This window comes from Lolium rigidum, chromosome 4, assembly GCF_022539505.1.
Source record: "Lolium rigidum isolate FL_2022 chromosome 4, APGP_CSIRO_Lrig_0.1, whole genome shotgun sequence".
Taxonomy (NCBI): Eukaryota; Viridiplantae; Streptophyta; class Magnoliopsida; order Poales; family Poaceae; genus Lolium; species Lolium rigidum.
In genome coordinates this window covers 23,655,938-23,668,076 of record NC_061511.1, presented here as the reverse complement: position 1 = coordinate 23,668,076, position 12,139 = coordinate 23,655,938, and positions in this window count along the sequence as shown.

Sequence of the window (12,139 nt, the reverse complement as noted above, 5' to 3'; positions counted from 1 at the left end):
AACCTAGACTAGTAATAGAAGGGAACCTTTCCCTAATCCTAGCACCTAAGTAGCTAGAATTCTATAGCAAGCCAAGTAGCTCATAATCTTGAGTTAGCAATAAGATAGACTACGAGTCGTTCTTCTGGAGCTTTATTTGAAGTTTTACCTCACTCGTAAAGTAGGAGGTTGTGTTGATCTTATGTAAACAGTTCGTGTGTACTTCTATAGACATACCTTGGACTCGCATATGTTTCTGTTGTACCACTCTGAGAGATGTAATATGAGTGGAACGGTGTTTCACTTGTGTTATGTCAACGACTTGTGTACTACACCATGCAGTGGTACGCTGGGTCATCACACGCGCACTGGGACGGGTACGACTATCTGGTCGCCCTCTCCGCGCGAGTCCAACACATGCGCTCAGTGGACCGCACCCTTTGTCGATCTACCGGATGCTGCCATCCAGATCTTCAAGGTGCTGTGGCCTGAGGAAGCCATGCCGGCCAACATCACCCTTACCGCCAACCGGCTGAAGGAGGCAGGGCGCCGGATTCGAGAGTGGCAATGCCTCGCAGCTCGCGCCGGAGCCGATACCGCGCTTCGCTCCGCGTGCTCCTGGTATCCGGAGCTGAACTTGGACGCACTCCAAGGCGTACGCGAGGATGCTCCTACCGACGTGGATCCGGCTCTGACCGCAAAGCGGCAGGATCGGGCCTACCGGCTTGCTGAGTACGCCGAAGTCCGCACCTTCATCCCTCCCCCTCCTGGAGTTAAGGACTACCTCAGCGATGAGGAAGAAGAAGAGGGAGATGAAGATGCCGAGGATGCGCCGCCGGAAGCTCCCGAGGCCAGCGCTGCCCCCCCTGAAGCCCCCGAGACCGGTGCTGCTCCACCTGATGCTCCCGTTGCCTGAATAACTTGTTTGCCCCCGCTCGCTTGCTAACCGTACTTGTTAAATTTGACCCCGGTATGCCGGGGTTTATGATGTAAGATAAAACTTATGCTTGTGGTTTGTGGTGCTACAATTTATGCCGGTGTCTTGCACACCGGTAACTTATTAAGTTATGTTGGTTTGCTACTTAGCACTTTGCTTATTGTTTCGATTTTTGTCTTGCACTGCAATGATTCCGAAATTGTTTCTGCATCCAATTTGATGCACACTTGGCTCTTTTGCTTTGGCTCTGCCTACCTTCTCTGGGCGTTTTTGGCGTATGAGCACAAAGTTCTTTCACCAAGCAAGCACTTTCTTGAACTTAGAAATAACTCGAAATTTTTGCAAAAAACCGGTATAACCGGGGTTAGTTAAACTTTTCCGGATTGTTCTTTCCCGCTCTCCCTCTTCGCAGTTCATGTGCTTATCCCCTACCGGTTTATCTTGCTTGCCATGAAGCCGGGTTGCGGACAGCAGCAGAGTCGAAGACTCCGGTAGGGTTTAGCACACTACTAAACCGGAGAGAAAAAACGTTCAATAAGCAACCGGTAAACTGAAAAAATAGACAAGTTACATGCAACCTTAGTGGGGTAGTCCCCGAGATTCATACGAGGTTCCGACATCTTTTATTCATAGCAAATAAGGTACAAAAAGGAACTTCTTACATCACAACTTCAAGAGTAGAAAGGACGCAACAAAGCTACATTCCATGGACGCTTGGTCTCCTCTCCGGACCTGTCCGCCTTTCCTTTCTTCCACTCATGTGCATCAATCAGGTAGTAGGCATCATTGTGGAGAGCCTTGCTCACAATGAAAGGCCCTTCCCACGGCGGGGAAAGCTTGTGCCGGCCTTCGCTTGCGCTGCACTAGGCGCAGACACCAGTGTCTCCTTCCCGGAACACTCTCGGGTTAACCTTCCGGCTGTGATAGCGTCTGAGGTTCTGCTGGTAAATGGCTGTTCTTGCCAAGGCTAGCTCTCTTGCTTCTTCTAGCAAGTCCACATCGTTTTCTCGAGCCTCCTTTACCTCTTCTTCGTTATAGAGTTGCACCCTTGATGAATCATGGAGAATGTCGGTTGGTATGACCGCTTCTGCTCCATAAACCATGAAAAATGGAGTGTATCCGGTGGACCGGTTTGGAGTTGTTCTTATACTCCACAGCACTGATGGTAGCTCATCAAGCCAACACCCCGGCGATTTTTCCACCGCATCGATGAGTCTCGGTTTGATACCGGAAAGTACCAAAGCGTTTGTTCTTTCAACTTGGCCATTGCCTTGTGGGTGTGCGACTGAGCACAAATCCAACCGGATGTTGTTGTCCTCACAAAATCTTTTGAACTCACCTTGAGCAAAGTTTGTGCCATTGTCAGTGATAATGCTATGTGGGTATCCGTACCGCAAAATGACATCCTTTAAGAACTTTTCCGCTGTGCGCCCATCACACTTTGCAATGGGTTTCACCTCTAGCCACTTGGTGAATTTGTCTACCATAACCAAGATGTGGGTCATGTTTCCCCTTGCTGTTTTGAATGGGCCAACCATGTCTAAGCACCAGACGGCAAACGGCCAAGTTAACGGTATTGTCTTTAAGCCGGAGGCTGGGGTATGATTCTGCTTGGCGTACCTCTGGCACCCATTGCATTTTCTTACCAGATCCTCCGCGTTCTCCAAAGCCGTTGGCCAATAGAACCCATGCCGGAACACTTTTGCCACCAGCGCCCTTGACGAAGCGTGATGCCCACACTCTCCTCGGTGAATCTCCTCGAGCATTTCTTTTCCTTCTTCCGGTTCCACACATCTTTGGAGGACATCGGTAACACTTCTCTTGTACATCTCGCCATTAACGATGGTATAAGCCTTGGACCTCCTTTGGATCCTTCTTGATTCATTTTCGTCAACCGGCAGGATGCCGTTGACCAGGAATTCCTTAATCGGTTTAACCCATGATGGTGTCTCCCGAACTAGGAACACCGGTACGTCTATGTCCATGTTATCCACCAGCATTGCTTCTTCCGGTACCGGCGCAGCAGTCGCCGATCTTACCGGAACAGTCCCCGAGTTTACCGGAACAGTCCCCGGGTTTCCTTCGTCGATATCCATTGGTACAATGTGTGACTCTGTTGCGGTCAGAAACCCACCGGCGGGCAGCGACGGGCAACACCGTAGAGCCGGGAACAACTCAGGGCTGCGGCTGGCCTTGGTCCCTCTGAGCGACGGCCCGCAAAGCCTTCTGCGCACACGTCCGATGCTGATGCAAGGGCGTGCCACCCGACCTATACCCGGTCGGGAAGGTGTTGGATGATGCCTCGCTTAGTTCCCCGCATGGCATACACGTAAACATTAAATACGAGCCTCGATCGGCTCTCGAGTTATCCCGTGAATCGGCTCAAAGAGCCGATCCACCCATGATTCGTACAAGGTGTACGAATATATGGTGGTCCTGCTTGATCAAGATAAAGCTAAAGCGATCTACGACGATTTAGGGTTTTCACCGTATAATCGGATCATCCTACTCACGATTGGGCCTCGCGCTCGCGTACGGTGATCATAAGCCGATCCTAGACAGGGCCTAAAAACCAACACGAGGTTGATCCCCGGAACATCCTGTCTCGGACTAGCAAACGACACCCTACGCGCCGCTGGATCCTCCAACCCTTTGTAAGGCCTAACTATTGCGGATATTAAACTAATCCTTGAAGAACAAGGAGCAACCGTAACGGATCGGATCTACTAAACAATGATCAAGCGGGGTGCCGCCCCTACACCTAAGGTAGGTGTAAGGGCGGCTAGATGTATAAGGGTTGCACTACGACAACATATGATACGAAAAACAATGCTAACCCTAACACATCTAAGATAACTACGTTGCTCGCCATCAAAAAGGCTTCAGCACGAGCAACGCATGAACAACGTAATAAGCTTGTGCTGCCTAGATCACAAGATGCGATCTAGGCAGCATGGTGCTTACCGGAGAAACCCTCGAGACGAAGGAGTTGGCGATGCGCCGAGATTGATTTGTGTTGAACGTTGGTTGTTGTTTATTTCATAAACCCTAGATACATATTTATAGTCCGTAGACTTTCTAACGTGGGAATAATCCCAACCATGCACGAGGCAAACTCTAACTAACCGACACGTAATCTACTATGTTACAGATACAAGGGCAAACTAGCCCAAACTTTGCATATAAGGCCGAGTCACGTATTTCTTCCGTATATAATCTTCAAGCCCATATTGATCGCGGCCCACCTCTGACTCGGTCAAATTCTGGTGATAACACATGCCCCCCTGGTTTTGGAATTGATAATTCCAAAATCACTCTGCTTTTTCTTCGTCGGGTCATGTCGTGGCAGAGCGTAACCGTTGCAAGCATCCTTCATCATGACACCTTGTCTTCTCAACTTCTCTCGCAAAATTTGATAGCTTTAGCATCACTTCCTCGGAAACTGCAATGGCATTAAATCTCCACTAGGCTCCTCATTATTTAACCGTGCCGATTGATCAGTCCTCTTCATCCCCTTCCTCTGTTCTAGCTGTCGGCACCAAAAAAAACCTCTTTCCCTGTAGCAAATGTCTTCCTCTTCCTCCATCTCCTCCGGCCTCTCCCTCCAGTCCTTCTCCTCAAGTGAGCCGGAGTGGAACTTCGACCATGTGCCAGACGGTCCACCCGAAGCATTCGTCGGGTCAGATGGCGACCTGCCTCTGACCAATGGGGAAGACGACCTCAAGTTCCTCATCGAAGGGGAGCTGATAAGCGAAAGCGAAGACAGCCTCCAACCCTGGGTGAAACCCACCTCCTCCGACAGGAAGGAGGAAGAAGAAGAAGTAGAGGAAGAAGAGGAAAAGGAGGAGGATGATCCCTCCTCCCCCGCTAAGCATCCGCCGGCAAAGCGATTCCGCGCTTGGGCGGACAGCGAAGACGATGATGACGATGAGGAGGAAGAAGAGGAGGATGAATCCTCCTCCTCCTCCATCGGATACCCGCCGACAAAGCGCTTCCGCTCTTGGGCGGACAGCGAGGATGATGATGATGACGAGGAAGAAGAAGCTCCGGCCGAGGGCTGGGGCAGCAGCGACGAGGAACTTCCCGGGAGCAACGCCGACGACATCGACAACGGCGACGATGAGGACAGCGACGACTAGTAGAGTAGGCCTAGTAGTAGCAAGTGCACTAGGCACCGGATCCCCCTTTTGAGAGCCATCGGCTCTTTCCCCGTAAAGCCGCTCCTTTGAATTAATGAGAATTGTTCTTCCAATTTATCTTTCAATTAATCCAATTTCAATCCTTCCGCTTGCCACACCAAGACCGATAGCGACGTATCGGATTTTTTTCCCCTTAGACGCCCATGAAGCCGGACTCAGATATCGATTAGACCGTCAGTCAAGCACTTCTCAAATTCAGACTGTGATTTGATACCTGACCATGATATTTCGCAATCCTATAGCCGATGACTGTTCATCGGCTACTTTGAGAATCCAGTCTCCTTCCTTTTCTTGCGACAACAGGACGGTCCAAACCCTGTACAAGACGACGGCTTCCTTTTCCGGCTCCTCTCCGTAGCTTTAACAATCTTCTTCTGCAAACAGCTCACCGCTTTCGGAGAAGGTCATGATGCAGGGTCAGCCGATGCAACTCCAATCGGCTCTCAAAAATAGAGCATCTACCAAGTTAGTTGTCCCCCGAGCCTTAATCGAGGCGAGAATATCAGCGAGGATGCACAGATCAAACAAAAGGGCTTCGACCTCAGGTAATCTGGTAATCGCTAAACTGGCGCAAAGGGTTGTGCTCATTGCAGCCGAGGCTGCTCTCATTGTACATTCCCTCCAAGGAAACAGAAGCTCTTGAAGCCGAACTGAAAACCATCTTGGCGAAAATTTGAGCCTTGAGCACATAGCCGGTAGGTCTTGTGTAATTGTACTAAAGTCGATGACTGTGCATCGGCTTTGTTCCTTAAGTCGATGTCTGCGCATCGGCTGTACTTAAAAAAATTTAAATTTTCTCAATTTTTTACGGCCGATTTATGTATCAGCCCCCATACTTCAATACCCATCATCAAAGAATATCTTGGGCTGCTGGGCATTTGAAAGACACTTCTACTTCATATCCTCGTGTTTTATCCACCTAGGTGCCCCCGAGCCGATTCTTTCAAGGGATTTGATGGTATCGGCTCTTCAGGTATTCCCTGTTGGATCAAATGCTGAACCCAAACAGAATGTATGGTGAGGATAATTTTGGCCGATCGCTGGAATCGGCCTCCATGTCGAATTGCTCCATGAAGGTTGTGCAATGTCCCTCCATAAATCCTTGGGGGCCGATCCCAAGGATCGGCCTCGCCACATTTGCTCATCGGTTTGCTCTCGCTACACGGTCGGGCCAGTGGATAAGACCAACCTAGCCCCATCCCGTGTCACGTTGATGTGCTCGCAGTCGTCGAAATTGGGTGCCTCGTGTAATCCTCGGAGCACCAAACTCCGTTGGAAGGACGAGCACCATGTTTGTGCCAGCCGATGTCTCATCATCGGCTTTCCTTTGCTTGGGGCGCCACTCCATTTTTCGTGGTCGACCCTCTTCATCCAGGGTTCGCCGGATCTTTGCGGCCGATCAGGTCGCGCCTTCCTTAGCGTGTGCGGGTACAACCTTTCGGCTTCCTCCAAGCCGCGCAATCGCTGAACCCTACGCTTTTGGGAACGGCTGAGTCCATCGGGGCACCACCTTGGCCGGTGGTACCTGTCTTCTTCTTCTTCTCCCTCGTCTTCCAAATCCTCAAGATCTTCCATCCGAGGGGACTCGCCGCGTTTGCTTCGAGGCGGGAGAGGCCCTAGACGTTTGAACACGGACACGTTAGGCTGCATCCTTCTTCTTTTGTTTGCATTCGGGCGCTTGCCGATTGTGGGCAATCGGCTCATTCCCGAATCCCGGCGAGTGTCTGAAGAAGGGGCAGTCCCAGTGCCTATCCTCGTCGTCTTGCTCCCTCGACTTCTCCTTGGCGTGGCGCTCATATCGCTCCTCGTCGCGATTATGCCGACAACGTCTCCTGTCGTCCCTAGCCAGACGATCTCTTTCATCATCATTGCTGGATCGTCGGCGTTGGTCATACTGACTCACATACTTGTTGAGGAGGTGATCAGAGAGAGGTCGCTGATATCTTATGTTCTTCACTTCTCCCTCTCGTGACGTAGCGCTTGCCATCGTGACGGAGCCGATCGCGTGGAGCGGCCTCCTCCGTGTCCTTGCTACGAGAGCAGCCGCCCTCGTCTCCATCCTCGCCGGAGTGGTGTCCAGGTCCTACCATGTTGATGCCGAACGAGGATCCCGGCCGGCAACCTTCGGTGGTAAGTGCATTCCACCATGTTAACGGCGGGGAAGGGGTGGGTGTCGACCTTCATGGCGTACTCGGTTGAAAATTAGCCGCCCTTGTTCTATCGCCATTTGGACCCGTTGACGCCACACCCCGCGGTCGTTGGTGGCGTGGGTGAACGTGTTATGCCACTTGCGTATGGCTTCCCGTTCAGCTCCCGCACCGTGGGGATCTTGTGGCCTTCGGGTACCTTTAGCTGCTTCTCCTTGAGTAAGAGGTCGAAAATCTGCTCAGCTTTGGTCACGTCGAAGTCGAACCCTTTTGGAGGACCTTGTGACTTAACCCACTGATACGTCTCCGACGTATCGATAATTTCTTATGTTCTATGCCATATTATTGATGATACCTACATGTTTTATGCACACTTTATGTCATATTCGTGCATTTTCTGGAACTAACCTATTAACAAGATGCCGAAGTGCCGCTTGTCGTTTTCGCTGTTTTTGGTTTCGAAATCCTAGTAACGAAATATTCTCGGAATTGACGAAATCAAAGCCCAGGGGCCTATTTTCTCACGAAGCTTCCAGAAGTCCGAAGGAGAGACGAAGAGGGGCCACGGAGGGGCCACAAGTATAGGGCGGCGCGGCCCCCCCTTGGCCGCGCGGCCCCGTGGTGTGGGGCCCCCGTGCCGCCTCTTGACCTACCCTTCCGCCTACAAATAGCCTCCGTGACGAAACCCCCGCACCGAGAGCCACGATACGGAAAACCCTACCGAGACGCCGTCGCCGCCGATCCCATCTCGGGGGATCCAGAGATCGCCTCCGCACCCCGCCGGAGAGGGGAATCATCTCCCGGAGGACTCTACACCGCCATGGTCGCCTCCGGAGTGATGAGTGAGTAGTCTACCCCTGGACTATGGGTCCATAGCAAGTAGCTAGATGGTTGTCTTCTCCCCATTGTGCTATCATTGTCGGATCTTGTGAGCTGCCTAACATGATCAAGATCATCTATCCGTAATTCTATATGTTGTGTTTGTCGGGATCCGATGGATAGAGAATACTATGTCATGTTAATTATCAAGTTATTATACATGTGTTGTTTATGATCTTGCATGCTCTCCGTTTCTAGTAGAGGCTCTGGCCAAGTTTTTACTTTTAACTCCAAGAGGGAGTACTTATGCTCGATAGTGGGTTCATGCCCGCATTGACACCCGGGACAAGTGATGAAAGTTCTAAGGTTGTGTTGTGCTGTTGCCACTAGGGATAAAACATTGGCGCTATGTCCGAGGATGTAGTTGTTGATTACATTACGCACCATACTTAATGCAATTCTCTGTTGTTAGCAACTTAATACTGGAGGGGGTTCGGATGATAACCTGAAGGTGGAATTTTTAGGCATAGATGCAGTTGGATGGCGGTCTATGTACTTTGTCGTAATGCCCAATTAAATCTCACTATACTTATCATGTCATGTATGTGCATTGTTATGCTCTCTCTATTTGTCAATTGCCCGACTGTAATTTGTTCACCCAACATGCTTTTATCTTATGGGAGAGTGATACGTCTCCGACGTATCGATAATTTCTTATGTTCTATGCCATATTATTGATGATACCTACATGTTTTATGCACACTTTATGTCATATTTGTGCATTTTCTGGAACTAACCTATTAACAAGATGCCGAAGTGCCGGTTGTTGTTTTCTGCTGTTTTTGGTTTCAGAAATCCTAGTAACGAAATATTCTCGGAATTGGACGAAATTAAAGCCCAGGGGCCTATTTTCTCACGAAGCTTCCAGAAGTCCGAAGGAGAGACGAAGAGGGGCCACGGAGGGGCCACACTATAGGGCGGCGCGGCCCCCCCCTTGGCCGCGCGGCCCTGTGGTGTGGGGCCCCCGTGCCGCCTCTTGACCTACCCTTCCGCCTACAAATAGCCTCCGTGACGAAACCCCCAGTACCGAGAGCCACGATACGGAAAACCCTACCGAGACGCCGTCGCCGCCGATCCCATCTCGGGGATCCAGAGATCGCCTCCGGCACCCCGCCGGAGAGGGGAATCATCTCCCGGAGGACTCTACGCCGCCATGGTCGCCTCCGGAGTGATGAGTGAGTAGTCTACCCCTGGACTATGGGTCCATAGCAGTAGCTAGATGGTTGTCTTCTCCCCATTGTGCTATCATTGTCGGATCTTGTGAGCTGCCTAACATGATCAAGATCATCTATCCGTAATTCTATATGTTGTGTTTGTCGGGATCCGATGGATAGAGAATACTATGTCATGTTAATTATCAAGTTATTATACATGTGTTGTTTATGATCTTGCATGCTCTCCGTTTCTAGTAGAGGCTCTGGCCAAGTTTTTACTTTTAACTCCAAGAGGGAGTACTTATGCTCGATAGTGGGTTCATGCCTCGCATTGACACCCGGGACGATGTGATGCAAAGTTCTAAGGTTGTGTTGTGCTGTTGCCACTAGGGATAAAACATTGGCGCTATGTCCGAGGATGTAGTTGTTGATTACATTACGCACCATACTTAATGCAATTGTCCGTTGTTTAGCAACTTAATACCGGAGGGGGTTCGGATGATAACCTCGAAGGTGGACTTTTTAGGCATAGATGCAGCTTGGATGGCGGTCTATGTACTTTGTCGTAATGCCCAATTAAATCTCACTATACTTATCATGTCATGTATGTGCATTGTTATGCTCTCTCTATTTGTCAATTGCCCGACCGTAATTTGTTCACCCAACATGCTTTTATCTTATGGGAGAGACACCTCTAGTGAACTGTGGACCCCGGTCCATTCTTTAATACCGAAATACAAATCTGTCGCAATACTTGTTTTTACTATTTTCTCTCGCAAACAATCATCTTCCACACAATACGGTTAATCCTTTGTTACAGCAAGCCGGTGAGATTGACAACCTCACTGTTTCGTTGGGGCAAAGTACTTTGGTTGTGTTGTGCAGGTTCCACGTTGGCGCCGGAATCTCTGGTGTTGCGCCGCACTACATCCCGCCGCCATCAACCTTCAACGTGCTTCTTGGCTCCTCCTGGTTCGATAAACCTTGGTTTCTTTATGAGGGAAAACTTGCCGCTGTGCGCATCATACCTTCCTCTTGGGGTTCCCCAACGAACGTGTGAAATACACGCCATCAAGCATATTTTCCGGCGCCGTTGTCGGGGAGATCAAGACACGCCTGCAAGGGGAGTCTCCACTTCTCAATCTCTTTACTTTGTTTTTGTCTTGCTTTATTTTATTTACTACTTTGTTTGCTGCATTATATCAAAACACAAAAAAATTAGTTGCTAGCTTTACTTTATTTACTGTCTTGTTTGCTATATCAAAAACACAAAAAATTAGTTTACTTGCATTTACTTTATCTAGTTCGCTTTATTTACTATTGCTAAAATGGCTACCCTTGAAAATACTAAGTTGTGTGACTTCACTAGCACAAATAATAATGATTTCTTATGCACACCTATTGCTCCACCTGCTACTACAGCAGAATTCTTTGAAATTAAACCTGCTTTACTTAATCTTGTCATGAGAGAGCAATTTTCTGGTGTTAGTTCTGATGATGCTGCTGCCCATCTCAATAATTTTGTTGAACTATGTGAAATGCAAAAGTATAAAGATGTAGATGGTGACATTATAAAATTGTTCCCTTTCTCATTAAGAGGAAGAGCTAAAGATTGGTTGCTATCTCTGCCTAAGAATAGTATTGATTCATGGACTAAATGCAAGGATGCTTTTATTGGTAGATATTATCCCCTCGCTAAAATTATATCTTTGAGGAGTAGCATAATGAATTTTAAACAATTAGATACTGAACATGTTGCTCAAGCTTGGGAAAGAATGAAATCTCTCGGTTAAAAATTGCCCAACCCATGGACTCGACTACTTGGATGATCATCCAAACCTTCTATGCAGGACTAAATTTTTCTTCGCGGAATTTATTGGATTCAGCTGCAGGAGGTACCTTTATGTCCATCACTCTTGGTGAAGCAACAAGGCTTCTTGATAATATGATGATCAATTACTCTAAATGGCACGCGGAAAGAGCTCCACAAGGTAAGAAGGTAAATTCTGTTGAAGAATCCTCCTCCTTGAATGATAAGGTTGACGCACCACCCTTCGATAATACTTGAGTTACACTTTCTGCGCCTAGCTGAAAGGCGTTAAAGAAAAGCGCTTATGGGAGACAACCCATGTTTTTACCTACAGTACTTTGTTTTATATTTGTGTCTTGGAAGTTGTTTACTACCTGTAGCAACCTCTCCTTATCTTAGTTTTATGTTTTGTTGTGCCAAGTAAAGTCTTTGATAGAAAAGTAAGTACTAGATTTGGATTATCGCGCGTAGAAACAGATTTCTTTGCTGTCACGAATCTGGGTCTAATTCTTCGTAGGTAACTCAGAAAATTATGCCAATTTACGTGAGTGATCCTCAGATATGTACGCAACTTTCATTCAATTTGAGCATTTTCGTTTGAGCAAGTCCGGTGGCCTAATAAAATCCATCTTTACGGACTCGTTCTGTTTTGACAGATTCTCGTCTTTTATTTCGCATTGCCTCTTTTGCTATGTTGGATGAATTTCTTTGATCCACTAATGTCCAGTAGCTTTATGCAATGTCCGAAGTGTTAAGAATGATTGTGTCACCTCTGAACATGTGAATTTTTATTATGCACTAACCCTCTAATGAGTTGTTTCGAGTTTGGTGTGGAGGAAGTTTTCAAGGATCAAGAGAGGAGTATGATGCAATATGATTAAGGAGAGTGAAAGCTTCTAAGCTTGGGGATGCCCCGTGGTTCACCCCTGCATATATTAAGAAGACTCAAGCGTCTAAGCTTGGGGATGCCCAAGGCATCCCCTTCTTCATCGACAACATTATCGAGTTCCTCCCCCGAAACTATATTTTTATTC